Source organism: Vicugna pacos, chromosome 13 (assembly GCF_048564905.1).
Source record: "Vicugna pacos chromosome 13, VicPac4, whole genome shotgun sequence".
Classification (NCBI taxonomy): Eukaryota; Metazoa; Chordata; class Mammalia; order Artiodactyla; family Camelidae; genus Vicugna; species Vicugna pacos.
Window position 1 is genome coordinate 43,417,520 of NC_132999.1, and position 16,811 is coordinate 43,434,330.

Sequence of the window (16,811 nt, forward strand, 5' to 3'; positions counted from 1 at the left end):
TAATTTAGCTGTCATCAGTCAGAAGGAGAAGAAAAAGCCCTCCCCGATGTAATGGTTATTCATATCAACTACCTACTCCTCCAGTGCCTTATAAATCCAAAGGAATCTGACTCAGAGCAGTGGTGGCGCTCAGAGGGGCTGGCTGGCTTGGGTTATTCAACCCCTACCCCAACCCCGGGCAGAGATGATGGGGCAAGTGCCTGAGCACAAAGGGCAGGAAGGTTCATTTCTCATGGAGGGTGATGATAAGGGAGAGAGATGGAGAAAGATGAGTCAGTTGTAGAAATCTAATAAAAAACCCAAAACAAGGAGGATGCCAATGAGTCAGAGGATGTCAGAGCTGCGAGGGCCCTGGGATATCAAGCAGTCCAACCCCGAGGAAACTGAGGCCAGGGAGGAGAGTAATCATATTAACAGCTCTCATAATTATCACTAATTGAAAGCTCGTTCTCTGTGCCAGGCTCTGTACTGAGTACTTCACGACGTGTAGTCTCTTGTTCCTCCCAAGAACCCAGGAGATCATAGTTATTGGCCCCACTGTGCAGATCAGGGACCAGAGACAAGGAGAGATTCAGCCACTTGCCCCAGGTCCCAAAACAGCAGAGCCAGAACTTGAACCCAGGTCTGTCTGATGTCACAGTCATTGTTTGTTGCCACTAACAATACTGTGGGATATAGCAACAGTTTCATGGTTGATTAATGTCAGAGCTGGACCAGATCTTGGCTTGACCAACTATCCCTTTTTTTTTTTTTTCCTGTCCTGTATCTTCCAAGTAGAAAAGAGCGATGACTGGAGGATGGAAGAAGTAAGAATTGAACGTGAGAGAAGAAAGGCAGAGTGAGTTAGGGCTAGAGGTGGCTGGAATTGGGGACGGGGTGATGAATTACTGTTTTCTTCCCTTAGTGATACACCCTTGGGTTTATTTGAAGGTGTTATGACGTGCCTGGAAGAGGGGAAGGAGAGGCTGCTTTGGGAAGGGGTGCGGGAGACATGTCTGAGGATGCATGATGACAGGGGCTTGGGGCATCCCGAGGGCATCCAGAGGGTGGAGAGACTGGACACAGAATGAGAAGGCAATGAGGTAAGCTCTGCCCCCTCGCACTGAAGTTCTGCTCACTTCCCTAAGGAGCACCAGCTGCCCCACTGCGTGAGGAAACTTCAGGAGAAGAAACAACCCAGGAAGGGAGTGAGATTCAGGCTACACACTTGATTGAATAATGGGCCAGGAAGGAGCTACATCCGTACTTTCAGTCCGCAGCACCTGATCACGGATTTCCAAAGGACTCAGGACGCACATCGTGAGCTGGTGCCAGAATCCTCTACAAGCAGCCCCTCCAGGGCTAAGAACATGGACTCTGGGACCTGAGTTCATATTAGCTGTGTGACTTGGAGCAAGTGTGAACCTCTCTGTGCTTCAATTTCCTTATCTATTCGACAGGAAAAATAACCATCCCTACCTCTTAGGGTTGATGTGAGGATGAAATGAGCTAATGGCGTAAGATGCTCAGCACAGCGCCTGGCACCAAGTCAGTACCGTGGGTTAGCTATTACTATTGCTTTGGTATTGTTCATTCTGAGACGCCTTTGTCTGCCAAAGCAGAAGGACCGTGGGACTCAGCATTTCCCTCTGTAAACTCAGGATGGTGAAATTATCCCCCAGCCATGCCACAGCATGAGCACACCAGTCAGATAATAGGCAAAAATATTATATTTTTATCCCTATTCTTTCTCCATTATTTCTCCACATTTTACATGCCAACCCCCATCCCCAACACACAAACACCCCCTACCTCCTCATAACTACCTTTATCTGGATAATAATAGAGAGATAAGTCCCCTGCTTTGTCCTCAAATTGCTCAGGTATCTTCAGGCCAGCTCACGCGGGAATATTTTGGCTCTGGCCAGTCTCCCCACCTGCCTGCAACAGCCCCCCGCCCCGTGGCAGGGGGCTGCTGCTGCTCCTTACGTTTCTGACCCCTGCCTCATGCTGCTCTGGTCCCCTGGGTCAGAGACCATCCTCTCCCTCCCTTCCGTCCTGGAACTTTCAAACAGCAAATGTGGCTTTACAGTCAGCATTTTATATCCTGAGCAGCCAGGAAGAGGAATTGCCACAAATAAGCGTGCTAATGGAGGTAATGGAAGGAGGGAGACGGATGTCTCCAGTTCACAGGAGGGCTGGTGGCACAAGCTCACTGAGCCAAGTGCGCTGAGCAATTTAGCCAGCTGCCAGCTCCTAAAAAGAAAAGAAAAGGGCTGTGGACCAGGCTGTCCATAGTGACAGCATCTCAGGTAAGAGTCCCACAGTCCTCAGGTCGGTAGAAGATGCAAGGACGACATTCTGTCTATTTTTCCTGCCTCCAAAAGGCCTGCCCCAATTTCCCCTTTTGAAACCCCTCACCGGAGGGAAATGCACAGACAGCAGATAGCATCATCCATCAGGGCCTGTCAGTGAGCGGACCCTGGACCAGCAGCATCAGCATCACCTGAGAACTTGTTGGAAATCAAATTCCCAGGCTCCAGCCCCCATCTACTAAACACTGAATCAGAAATTCTGGAGGTGGGTCCTTGCAATCTGGGTTTTAATAAGCCCTCTGGGGAATTCTGCAGCACGTTCAAGTTTGAGAACCGCTGGTCTAGTCAACAGTTCTCAAACTTTGCTGAATATTAGAATCACCTGGGGAGCTTTTAAAACTCCCAATGGCCAGGCCACACTCCAGCCCAATTAAGTCGGAATGCCTCAGGGTGGGATCCAGACATCAGTGTTTTTTAAGTTCCTCCAGGTGATTCTGATAGATGTTGAGGGTTATGAACCACTGATCTAAATATTTAATAGGCAAATCTACAAACATCCTCTTTCCAAAATGAATGTGCTTAGCAAAAGCCATAGAGATACTTTGTCTCAGTGCAAGAGAAGGGAAATAAAGCTCATCGCATCTATTAGATGTCAAGATGTTACCGTGTCTATTTTACCAAGGGATGAATGAGGGCACATATTTGTTAAGTAGCTTGTCCAAAGTCAGAAGCAAAGCCACCCACCCTGAGGCAGACTATGCAAGCTGGGGCCTCAGGCTAGATCCTGGGTCTAGGGTGAGACCGTGGCACTACCTGCTATGTAAAGTATGCACATCACTCTTGTCTCCACAAAAGCAGTTCTTTAAATTCGGCCTCAGCTCTTGTGAATGACATCACCAGCTGGCAGACCTCAAGTACATTCAACCAATAAAAATTCAACAAGGCCAAGATCACACACAGAATAGCTTGTACGCACTAGCTCACAAGGTGGAAATTAAACTAGTTGTAGAAGGTGTGGCATACTATAAAAAAACATAGAAAGTTCATTACCTCAAAATACAAATTAGAAATTTTTAAACCACCACAAATGGAAGATGTTATGTTAAGGGTAAAAAAAATTTAAATCAGATGACACAACAAAACCAAAGCAGTGCATTAGTCCTCACTTCCTATACCTTCTGGCATTGGTTCCCTATTAATTAAGTTTCAGAGCCAGAATCTGAATCCTCCTCTGCCTGATCCGAAAGCTTAGGCACTTAATGCTACTTTTGATGATTAATTCTTAGGCAACTATTCAATAGGAGCAAAAAACTTCTGCAGAAGGATATTCATCAAAGCAGTACCTTAATTGGGGAAAAAAAGTTGGAAAACAATAACAACAGTAATAATAACATTGATGACAGTGTCTAGCAGTTAATGAGAGCTCCCTGTGTTCTTGGGACACTGCGCTAAGAACTTAATGTGTATGGTTCCATTTTAATTATATGTTGTAGAAATAAGCATAATAATACATAATTCCACAATCAGGTGTTGTGGAAATCAGCAAATGCCTCTAGTTCCCCTTTCTAATGAGGTTAGTTTGTACTTCTGCTCCCCTTTGTTGGTGGGTGGAGCCATGTTATTCTGTCAGGAGAGTTGTAAACAGGTGACATATTGTTGCTTTGTGGTTCTGAGTCCCTAAGTAACAGCAGTGAGCAGAGCCACACCAACAACAACCCTTCCTGCCACCAATTAACCCATGATGCTCATGTAACATGAGGAAGAACTAAACCTTTGTTTTTTAAAACCATTGAGACTTGGGGTTGTTTGTTATGCAACATATAACCTATGCTGACTGATACAAACATATTATCTCATTTTAACCCTGACAACATCCCTCAGGGACTAGTACTGATTTCATTTTATAGATAGAGAAACTGAGTCTCCGGAGGTTAAATTGCTAACTTTCCCAAGGTCGCAGAGCAATGTTTTGAATGGGGCAGGCTAACCCAAAGACCACTAATCAGTTTACTAAGGAAATGGCATATCCACTTCAAAGGACTACTATAAATCAAGATCAATTATTTCAAAGATAACGTGAAAGCAGAGGAAGCATATGTATGATGAAATAATAAATGAAAGAAGCAGATTACCAAATGGTAGGAGCATTGCATTTGCAATTATATATAACATCTGAGGTGAACCAAACCAGGAAGGAAATATGCAGAAGTGGAGACGGTGGTTGTATGAGAACAGTGGAGATCATGTGTGACTTCTCAAAACTTTCTCCAGTGTTATTTCATCGCTTTTTCATTAATAAAACAAATCAATCTTCTTTTTCAGATGCCTCCATCTGCACGATGTCAAACACGTGGGCAGAAGGTAAAAAAGTGCCATCCATCAGCAGCATGCCTCTCCTGCCCAATATCAGGCATCTGGAAAGTCTGAATGAGCCAAATGACTGAATTTTTCATGCTTGACTGAAGACTTTGGGGAAGACAGATCTTTCTGACTAGCTCGTGAGCTTCATGGAGAAGCTGACTTGGGTAGAAATTCTGTGGACAGCAATGCCCTGCTGATGAAAAGCAAGAGAGGGAGTGGACAGTCTCCCCAGCAAATTGGATAAAAGACGTTGCCCTGGTCAGCCAGCTTCTGATGAGAAACTGCTCCCTGGGGAGTAGACATTTAGCTGGTGACAGGTGTTGAGTTTATGGGGCAGGTATACTTTCTAGCCAGGCCCTGTGGACCCCACTTCTGAATATGGGAAGCTCTGGGGATTATTCCAACCGACCTGAAGGAAGCAGTACTCAGGTCAATATTCATCAAACTACAGAGCACATCCAGTCCCCAGACAGGCATGCCCGTTAGCCCAGTATTCTGGAGACTGTCTACGAGAACTGTCATGTTGGGCTTATGAGACCACCCTCACCCAGACCGCACGGAGGCCACCGCAGGAGAGCACAGGGGTAGACGAGCTGCAGACCTGTGAGTAGCCTCTGACTCGGTCTAGCCAGAAAGCTCTACTCGAAGGAAAATGTCGTCTCACAAGTCCAACCCAACTCTCTCTGGTGGGAGCAGTAACCCAAGGCAGAGGATAGCGAGAATGAAAGCAGGAAGACACACAGGGAGGTCTGAGCTGAGAATTTGTCCCAGTCACCATCATGGCAGAGCACTGGACACACTCTTGCTTCTGGAGGCAGATGAGCAGGACTAAACTGACTTGGTGGTTAGCAGTGTTGGATCATAGAGGATCTTTCAGTTCCCAAGTTATCTTCCAGTCTCAAGGTTGTGAGGCTGTGTGGTTGGCCCCTAGGTACCTGGTCTGGAGATGTTTCCTAGGGTCGTTCCTATAACCTGGGATCTGCTGGAAGGACAAGAAGCCTTGCCCAGGGAGCTGGTCTAGGACAGGGATGGGACAGTGGAGGGACATGACCACCAAGTCCTGCATATACACTTCCAAGTCTAACTGGTTGGGCCAGGAGTTGGCAAACTTTCTCTATAAAGGGCCATATAGTAATATAGAAAATATTTTCAGCTTTGAGGGCCAAATAGTCTGTCACAATGATTCAGCTCTGCTGTTGTGGCTTGAAATCAGTCACAGACAATGTGTAAATGAATGGATGTGGCTGTGGGCCAATAAAACTTCACTTACAAGAACAGGCACAAGCTGGACTGAGCCCACGGGCTATAGTTCACCAACCCTTGGGCCGGGCCATCGGCTTCCTCAGCCTGATGGTGACACGTCCAGAGGCATCTCAAGGATGGTGTGCCCGCAGCTCCCTGAATGCCTCTCCTGCACACACGCAGCTGTTCCTGGCAGTAGAGGGACTGGCTGGAGACAGCAATGGCATCGGTCTTCAGCAAGTGTCACTTTCTTCTGCTTTGTGGCCTGTAAGTCTCAGCTCCTGGATTCCAGGGACAGGCTGATAATGAGGAGATATAGGGGTGACAGAGGGCCTGGCTCCAGAGCCTTGCCTCTCTTAACAACTCCTCTGCCTTCTGGGGAAAAACAGCTTGCTAAGGTGAGGGGAGATGGTGACTGCGTCAGGAAAATACCATCTCATTTTCACAATGAGAAACCTACTTCGGACTCCACCCATCCTTATATAAACCCTCTTGTTCACAGAAGAGTAGATTTCTAACAATGCCCAACCACGTTTATAGCGACCACCTCACCCAGACATGCCACACAGTCAAAGCCTCTGGTCTCAGCTCCAGGTACTGGCAGATGACTGTCTATGCTTGGGTATTCAATCAATGCCTCTTGATTTCCATTCCCCGAAAGCCCCAGATCTGTTATTCCCCCAGTTTTCCACATCATTAAAACGTCACCTTCAATTACTCAATGGCTCAGACCTAAATCTGAGGGATCTTTGATCTCCCTTACCTCGTACATCTAATCCATCGGCAAGTCTGATCACTTCCATCTCCAAAATTAATCTCAGATCTTTTCTCCTGCCTCCTTCCCCACCCCCACCTCCAGAGCTCCAGCCTCATCATCATTCCTTGCAATAGCTTCCAAAGTACTCTTTTTACTTCTCCTACCGCCCCTCACAGTCCACTCTCCATTCATCAGCTGGAGTGATATTTTTTTAAGAGCGAAAAGGGGCTTATGTTTTATCCCTCACCCCCTGCTCAGAATCCTCCCTTAGCTTCCCATAGCTCTTAGAATGAAGCCCAGAATGCTGATGTGGCACACAGGCCCGGAATGACCTGACTCCTGCCCACTCCTCCAGCCCCATCCCGCCACACCCTCCTCGCTCACAATGCTCCTTCCACGCTGGGCTCCTTTCTGCTTGCTGGTTACAGCAGACCTCGCCACCCTCCAGACTGCTCCGCCTGCTGTTCCCTCTGCCTGGAATGCTCTGCATGATTGACTTATTCTCACCCCTCTGATCTCGGTACAAATGCACCTGCTCACAGAAGCTACCATATCTACAACCCTGCCCCCAGTCACTGCCATACCACACTGTCTGTTTCCTTCAGGGCCCTTATCTTAGTCTGAAACCATCTTCTGGATGTTCGTTTACTTGTTAGCTCTCTCCCTAGAATCTAATCTCCAGGAAAACAGGGATCTTGTCTGTCTGCTCTGCTGTCGCCTCTGAGAGTTCCTGCCCCAGAGTCTGTGTTCAGTAAACACTTGTTGATTGACTGAATAAGTAACCTCACCCCACAACATGGTGAGCAGAAAGCCAGTGGTCCTCCTCTCCTTCTTCTTCCCACTCACTCAGAACTCTGGGTCTTAATTACTTGGCTCGCATTTCCACCTCATGGGAGAATAGAACGTACCCTTTTATGGATCCGTGTGTACGTGATAAAAACAGATCACAGGAGCTCGTCCCTCTTAATAAACCTGAAGTGTGCAGTCCAGTATTGTTAACGACAAGCACAGTGCTGCACAGCACCCCTCTAGAACTTGTTCGCCTTGCATAACCAAAACTTCACATCCTCTGAACAGCAATTCCCCATTCCCTGCCTCCCTCAGCCCTTGGGATCCACCATTCTGCTTTCTACATCTGAGTTTGACTACTGTAGATATCTCCTATGAGTGGTATCGTGCAGGATTTGTCCTTCTGTGGCTGGTTTATTTCACTTAGCGCAATGTTTTCAAAGATCATCCATATTGTTACCTATGGCAGGATTTAAGGAGGGACTTTTTGAAGTGTGCTGGGGGACCCACACAGATTCTGCTTCACAGCCAAGAGCAGCAGGAGTTTGGAAAGTAAGGAGGTATGAGGCACAAGAGCCCAGAGCAGCAGTGGTCTCCGTCGGCCTTTTATATGCTTTACTCCAAGGAAACCCCTTGACCATGAGTTTTGGTGTCCTTGCTCTGAGAGGGGATCAGTAATAGCTACCTCACAGGGTTATGGTCAGGATGAAATGCGACAACATTTCTGGAGCTAACTTGGTACAGAGAAACTCGAGAATCTTGGAGCAGGGGCAGGGTTTCAGGGTGCTGCCTTGGTAGGCGTGTTAATCAGTGTCAGTTAAAAGGAGAGCATCCAAAGACCTTCTGGAAGCATGCAAGCGCCAGGGTGCAGAAACTCTGTTTTACCCTTGCTGTCTTCCCGGCACCTAGAACAGTGACTGGCACAGAGCAGGCACTCATGACCCAGGGGAAGCAGTCTGTGGAAGCCAAGTGTCGTTACTTGTTGTTAGTCAAGAATGAGAGAGACAGAAATCAAATGAGTCTGGGTTAATGCTGCTCAAATCCTTTGCTCTCAGCTATAATAATAAAAATAAAAAGAGAAAGAAATAGAGAAAAAAAGTGTAAGTGAGTATAGTCAGGACTGTAATGAAATATCTTGAACCTGTGTGGAGTTAATGCAGGATTTAGCACTAGGAACCTTGTTCTTCTGGACTGTCATTTCACCTCTTGCTCATCTCTCTCCCATTTGGACTCTATATTTCCCAGCAGCAGGCCTGCCATATTACTTTTCTACCATGCTTCACTTCCCTCAGACAGACTCTGGGATTAACTTGGGCGATCCATTCTGTTCAGATGAGGGAACTCTTCATTTGGTCTGATGAATGTGGAAACACAAGTAAATTATTCACTCGGAATCAGTCGCTCTTTGTGACCCGGGTGAGTACGCAGCAGCCCAGCCTCCAGCCTCTCCACCTCCTGCCCTGGCGCCTAATGCCTGTCTGTTCAGTCCTGAGAGCTGCCAATTTGCTCCTCGGTCAGTTTCCAAAGCAGAGCCATTCACAGTAGTCATTTAGGTGTCTAGACATAGCCTCAGGCACAAACCAGGGACTACTACTGACTTGGGCTGTTAGTCTGAGCTGTCTCAGCGAGGTTCAGTGTACAGATGAAATCGAGGAGGGAGGAGGGTCTCAGAGGCCATCTGGTCGCAGCTCCATCCAAAGCAGCCCTCATGTGAAAATGTCACGAGACTCTGCCTGTGATGTTTCTTTTGCAAGAAAAACTCCCCTGCTCCCTCCCTACCCCTTTTCTTGGCTTATTTATTTCTCAAGATTTAGCACTGGTACTTCCGGGAAACCTTTCATGATCTCACTGACCGAGTCAGGGGTCCTTCTCCTGACTCTTGTGCTGGCCCCTAACACAGCTCTTAACTCACTCTCTCCTCCTCCACTACAGTGAGCCCTCCCCCAATGACAGGGACTTGTCTTCTTCTTTGATTACCTGTTTCTAAAACAGGACCTATCCTGGAAGCATCAGTGAATTTGGGGCTTGAATAAGTGAAGCAACTTTCTGACAATCACAACACCCAAGAAGTAGCAAAACCAGATTATGAGTCAACTTGGAAGTATAACAAACAACTCCGAATCTCCAGGCAAAAACAACATATGTTTACTTTATACTCACGTTGCATGTTGGCAGCTGCAGACAGCTGTGGTTCTACTCAACTCTGCTCTATGTATCTTCTGGGACCCGGGCGAAAAAAACACCCTCTGTGTGCAATACACCCATCCTTAGGGCAGAGGGGAAGAGCAAAAGGCTGATACAAACTACACACTTAAAAGCTTTTGCTCAGATATATAATATGTCAAGTTCCCTCAAGTTGCATCGGCCAAAGCAAGTACCACGGCAACGCCCAAAGTCACTGGGCCGGGAAGTTGATACACTCCTTCTTCAGGGAGTATTTCAGTAAAATGAAACAGTCTACCACACCAGGACTACGTGACTCCAAAGTGGCCTGTCTTTGCTTTGCACTTTCCTTTTCGCTCAGAAACCCCTTCCCTAGGCTTGAACCTTGGGAAACAGGGAAAAGGGAGGGATCCAGGTGTAGAAAGGAAAGCAGGAGAGACAGAATCATTATGACACCTTTCTGGAAAAAGCTATGTTTATCTTATATCTTGATGCAAAATTGGCAGTGTTTATACCATCGTGGCATGAGGAGAACCAGGATGTAAGTTTCACAACTTCCATAACTGACTTCACGCATTTTTGGCAAACCTGTCACATTTCATGGACTCATACCTTTTCCTTCTCCTCGGAGAACCATGTTCTCAAAACACAGTGCTTATAGAAATAACAGGAAACACATACTATGTAAGCTCAATTCTCTTCCCAAGTCTACATTTATGAGCCCCCAAAATATAAAGAGGTATCAGAAAGAGCTGTACTGAGCTGGTGCCTACCATGTGAGCCAAGATTATGACAATATCCTCCAACTGAGAAATGACATGTCTCTTCGGGAATATAGGCCTGTCTTTCCTTCTTCCCTAAATGCCCTGCCTATTTGTGGCCCCTCTGGGTGCCATTTTGAATCCCTGAGTTGCTGGGAAAGAGAAGAAAGTCAGAGAGGAACTAATGTCTGTTTGCAAATTAGACTCTCTGACTAGTGACAGGCAACATGAAAAAGAAAAATCTGGAGATATTACTCAAGACTCTAGATTTCTGGACCCTAGAGAAACTGGAAGATGAAGCAAGGTTAGCCTGCCTTCCCGGGTGGTAATACAATAGTTGGCTAGCACTGAGCTATGGTGCAGCTGAGTGATGGGTGCCCCCATTAACTGAGACATAAGCTCTGGTCTGTAGATGTACTGGGCACCCACCAAAGCCTAAATGTGTAGCTACCTACACATTCTAGCCTGCTTCACTCACTTATATAGTACCTATACGGCCCTGTGGTTTTCAACTCCTTATTTATTAAGTGCCTACTGTGAATGAAAGACTGTTCTAGAAGCTATTTATTCTCTTTGTTCAGTGGCCTTCCCCACAAACAATGCAAAAGACTGATCCTTCCTTTCCAAACTTCTCACTCAGTTCACTGCTCTGCTGAGAGGGTCACATCATGACTTTGGGGCCAGAGTGACTGGTACCCTAAGGTCCAGGGAATGGTCTTGTTTAAGCCATTGATATCATTTACCTCTGGAGCATCCCCTATTAAAACTCATCCATGTTAACCCTAATTGTTCACATTTAGGATGATGATGAAGTTGCAGTAATATGGGGTTTTGATCAGACTGACCTGGACTCAAATTCCAGCTCCAAGTCACACAATTCTCTGAGCCCGTTTCCTCTTTTGTAAAATGGGCGTATTAATTTGATCTTAATGGGTTGCTATGAGGATGGAATAAGTGAGATCATGTATGTAAAAAGGAGACTACACACTATAAAATACTCAATAAATTTCAGTTTCCTTTCAAAGTCCCATCCACTTTACAGCCTCACAAAATATGAACACCTGATACATACAATAATTATACAGAGAGAATGTTAACTAACAGACATGAGTGGGAGTAGTGTCTCAATTAGAAAATGGAAAACAAGGTAGCTCCCTCTGCCTTTGGGGAGGAATGCGCCGTTGCCCTTGGGCACCACGCCCTATGTCATGGCTTCCTGTGGACAGGCTAGTTCTGTCTGGAGCCATGAAGCTGTTTTTTTATTTATTGTTTGCTTGTGTTTTTATTTCTCACCATTGCACTTTGTTCTATAAAGTTGGTTGGGCAGATGTTGTCCCATCTTACAGATACAGAAAGTAAGGCTCAGGTGTCCTAGTCAGGACTCTTGGTTGCAAAAGCCAAAAGCCAGTCAAACTAGCTCCAGCTGGACAATCTAATGAACACGTGAGGCCCGGCCCCAGAGTACAGCTGAGCCTTGCAGGGACAGAAATTGGCACATCGGGGACCCAGGCTGTTCTCTCAGCAGCCTCACAGTGCCTCTCATCAGTTTTTCTCTCTGAGTACTCAGCTTGCAATTGGCCCAGTATGACCACAGCATAGCTCTACCCAACGTCCTTTGTACCTATTAGCTTCCCACAGCCCAAGGTTGAGCCTCTCTCCTGGAGTCTGATGTTCTAACCCTGTCTCTAGGAATAGGATGCCAGGTAAAAGGCCCTACAAGTGTCTACTGCACCTGTTTTGTAAGTTGTTTTGTCCTCCAGCCATTTTTATAAGAGAATTAAATAGAGGCAACATTCAAAGTGATAATAACTTGGACTTTTCCAGAACTGAAAAAGGAATATATTAAGATGTGGATAAATCCAAATAAATATTAACTGTACAAATTATAATAGTAATGTGTAATTTGGGATGTTAAAAATACTAAACAACAATAGCCTTTAGTCAGAAGATAGTAATTGTTGTTAAAGTAAGTTGTAGTCAAAATTATCTCAATTATTTTGGTGGAAAGCATATATTTAATTTATTCTGTTAAATATACATAATATAATTTCTAAGGTAACACTAAAAGAACAAAACTGGGATGTGTAGCTTCCATACTACTTGAGGAATAATGAGTAGGTTTAGGGAGGAATCAATCCAAAAGAAGGCAAAATGTAGAACAGAATGGGAAGAAATAAAACAACAAGACCAATGGAAAGCACAAAACAAAATAGCAAAATAAAGTCCAGTTCTACCAGTGATCCCAATAAATATAAAATGACTAAATTTTCCAGTTAAAATTTAAAAGGTTACCAGAATTTAAAAAGGATTGCCAGAATAATAAAAGGTTATCAGGAAAATAACGTCTTATATACTGTATATAAGACAGAAAGTAAAAGAACAGAAAGACTGAAACATAAAAATGGGAAAGATACATCACTTAATTACTAAACAAAAGAAAGCTCATGGCTCTATTAGCATTATCCGATTAAATGGACTTCAAAGTAAAAAGCATTACTGGAGAACCCAGAAGTGAACCCATGTTTAGATGGGAAATGATGCTATGACAAAGGAGGCAAGAAAAGACAGCGCTTCAATAAATGGTGTTGGGAGAACTGGACAGATACATGCAGTAGAACTGAACTACTCTTTCACAGCACACATAAAAATAAATTCAAAATGGATTAAAGACTTAAATGTTGTGAGGCCTGAAACCATAAAACTTCTATAAGAAAACATAGGCAGTAAGCTCTCAACATCAATCTTAGTTTTTTTGTTTGTTTGTTTGTTTTTTGATATGTCTCCTCAGGCAAGGGAAACAAAAGCCAAAATAAACAAATGAAACTGTATCTGACTGTAAACCTTTTGCACAATGAAGGAAACTATCAACAAAACAAGAAGGCCGCCTACTGAATGGGAGAAGATATTTGCAAATGACATATCAGATAAGGGATTAATATCCAAAGTATTAAGAAAAAAGCTCATGCAACTCAACATTTAAAAAAATATAACCCAGTTAAAAAGTGGACAGAGGATCTGAACAGACACTTTTCCAAAGAAGACATACAGATACCCAACAGGCACATGAAAAGATGCTCAACATACTAATCATCAGAAAAATTCAAGTCAAAACCACCATAAGATATCATCTCATCCTTGTCAGAATGGCTACTATCAAAAAGACAACAAATAACAAGTGTTGGCAAGGCTGTGGAAAAAAGGGAAACCTCCTGCACTGTTGGTAGGAATGTAAATTGGTGCCACCACAATGGAAAACAGTATGGCAATGCCTCAAAAAACTAAAAATAGAACTACCATATGATCTGGTAATTCCACTCCTGCGTATTTATCCAAAGAAAATAAAAACATTGTTTACAAAAGATACATGCACCCCTGTGTTCATAGCAGTGTATTTACAATAGATAAGATATGGAAGAAACCGAAATGCCCATCAATAGATGAATGAATAAAGACAATGTTTTATATATATATATATATGTGTGTGTGTGTGTGTGTGTGTGTGTATAATATACATATTTGTGTATATATATATATACTATATGTGTGTATATATATGTATACTATACACACACACACAATATAACATTATGCATGTGCTGGGCCATAAAACAAACATTAATAAGTTTAAAAGAATTGAAATCATGTGGGGGATGTTCTCTGAATACAAGGGAATTAAATAAGAAGCTAGTAATAAAAATATACCTGGAAAATCCAAGATATTTGAAAACTTAAGCAAATATTTCTAAATAATCTATATGAAAGAAGAAATTGCAAGAAAATTAGAAAATATTATGAGTTGGAGGAAAACAAAAACAAAACATATCAAAATTTGTGAAATGAAGCTAAAAGAATGCTTTGAGGAAAAATGTATACCTTTATTTCTTTATATTAGAAAAGAAGAAAGTTCTAAAATCAGTTATCTAAACTTCCATCTTAAGAAAATATAAAAGCTTTTGCACAGCTAAGGATACCATCAACAAACAAAAAGACAACCTACAGAATGGAAGAAAATATTTGCAAATGATGTGATTGACAAGGGACTAATTTCCAAAATATACAAACAGCTCATACAACAAAAAAGCAACCCAATCAAAAAGTAGGCAGAAGACCTAAATAGACATCTCTCCAAAGAAGACATCCAGATGACCAACAGGCACATGAAAGGATGCTCAACATCACTAATTATTAGACAAATGCAAATCAAAACTACAAAGAGCCAACCAGTCAGAATGGCCATCATGTAAAAGTCTACAAATAATAAATGCAGGAGAAGGTGTGGAGAAAAAGGAACCCTCCTACACTGTTGGTGGGAATGTAAATTGGTGCAGCCACTATGGAGGACAGTATGGAGATCTCTTAAAAAACTAAAGATAAACTTACCATATGATCCAGCAATCCCATTCCTGGGCATTTATCTGGAGAAAATTATAATTTGAAAAGACACATGCACCCCAATGTTCACAGCAGCACTATTTACAATAGCCAAGACATGGAAACAACCTAAATGTCCATTGACAGATGAGTGGATAAAGAAGATGTGGTATATATATACAGTGGAATACTACTCAGCCATAAAAAAGAATGTCATTTGCAGCAACATGAATGGGCCTGGAGATTGTCATTCTAAATGAAGTAAGCCAGAAAGAGAAAGAAAAATACCACATGTTATCACTTATATGTGAAATCTAAAAAAAAAAAAAGACACAAATGAACTTTTTAACAAAACAGAAACAGGCTTACAGACATAGAGAACAAACTTATGGCTACCAGAGGGTAAAGGTGGTGGGAAGGGATAAATTGGGAGTTCAAAATTTGCAGACACTAACTACTATATATAAAATAGATAAACAGATTTCTACTGTATAGCAAAGGAAACTATATTCATTATCCTGCAGTAACCTATAATGAAAAAGAACATGAAAAGGAATATATATCTGTATAACTGGAATACTATGCTGTATACCAGAAATTGACACAACATTGTAAACTGACTACACTTCAATAAAAAAAAGAAAATACAGCAGGAAGAACATATGAAGAACAAAGTAAGTAGAAGGAAAGAAATAATAAAGATAAGAACAGGAATTAAAAAAATAGAAAATAAACTAAAAATTAGGAAAATAATAAAATAAAAAATAATATAACTGTTGATAAAACCACAGTGAGACTGACCAAGAAATAAAGAAGGTTCAAATTACCAATATCAGGAATAAAAGAGGGACCATTCACTATATATCATTTAGTGAATATTATTAAAACTTTATGCTAACAAATTCAGTGCTTTAGATGAAATAGGTGAATTCCTTGAAAGACAAAGTATTACTACAGCTCACTTAAGAAGAAGCAAGGAATCTGAATAGTCCTATATCTATTAGTGAAATTCAATTCTTAGTGTCTTCCCCCAAAGAAAATACATGGTCCAGATGACTTTGCTGGTGAGTTCTATAAAATATTTCAGGGACAAAAATAATACCAGTTTTATAAAAAAAGATCTTTCAAAGAATAGAATAAGAGGAAACACTTCTCAAATAATTTTATGAGTCTGGAATTATCATGAACCAAAACTAGACAAAGATATTACAAGAAAAGCAAACTGTAAGCTAATATCCTTTGTGAACATAGACACAAAAGCCTTAACAAAACATTAGCAAATTTAATCTTGCAATACACAAAAAGGTAATACTTCTTAACTAATTGTCATTCATTCTATGAAGGCAACATTGGTTAACATTCAAAACTCAATAATTGTAATTCAACATATCAACAGAATGAAAGAAAAACCTTGCTGTCACCTCAATAGATAGAAAAAAGCATTTGAAATCTTCAGGACCTGTTTGTCATACAATCTCTCAGCAAACTAGGAATAAGAAGGAATTTTCTCAACCAGAAAAAGGACATCTGCAAAAAACCCTACAGCACAACAAAAACAAAAGCAAAAATAAAACTCACATCAAACTTAGTAGTGAAAGACTAAATGTTTTACCTCCTAAACTGGGAAGAGGACAAAGATGTCTACTATCACCATTTCTATTCAACATTGTGTTCATGGTCCTAGGCAGTACCTAGGGGCAGGGAAAAGATTTTAAAAGGTTGTAAGTAGAAAATTCTAAGCAATGTACCCAAAAGAGCCGCTAGTACTAATAAGCAAGTTTAGCAAGATCAATATACAAAATAGACTGTATTTATGTACACTGCCAACATTCAATTGGAAATTGGAATAAGAAAACCATATCATTTACAATAACATCACAAAACAAGAAATACTTAGGGATAAATTTAATGAAATACATTCAGACCTATACACTAAAAACTGAAAAACAAAGAAAGTGAAGAAACTAAATAATGGAAAGATAAATCATGTTTACAGATGCAGCTCAGGTCTCAATATTATTATGATGTTTGCCAGTTTTCCCTAGACTGAGCTATAAATTCAATGCAAACCCA

General features: G+C 42.3%; 1 long non-coding RNA gene across 1 annotated transcript; it reads left to right on the plus strand.

Annotated features, from left to right (window-relative positions):
- Positions 1 to 725: 725 nt before the first annotated feature.
- On the plus strand, positions 726 to 9,914 carry LOC140700721 (uncharacterized). The gene is made up of 2 exons (XR_012079303.1): positions 726 to 838; positions 4,617 to 9,914. It is a non-coding gene; the product is annotated as an uncharacterized lncRNA (long non-coding RNA).
- The last annotated feature ends 6,897 nt before the right edge of the window (positions 9,915 to 16,811 follow it).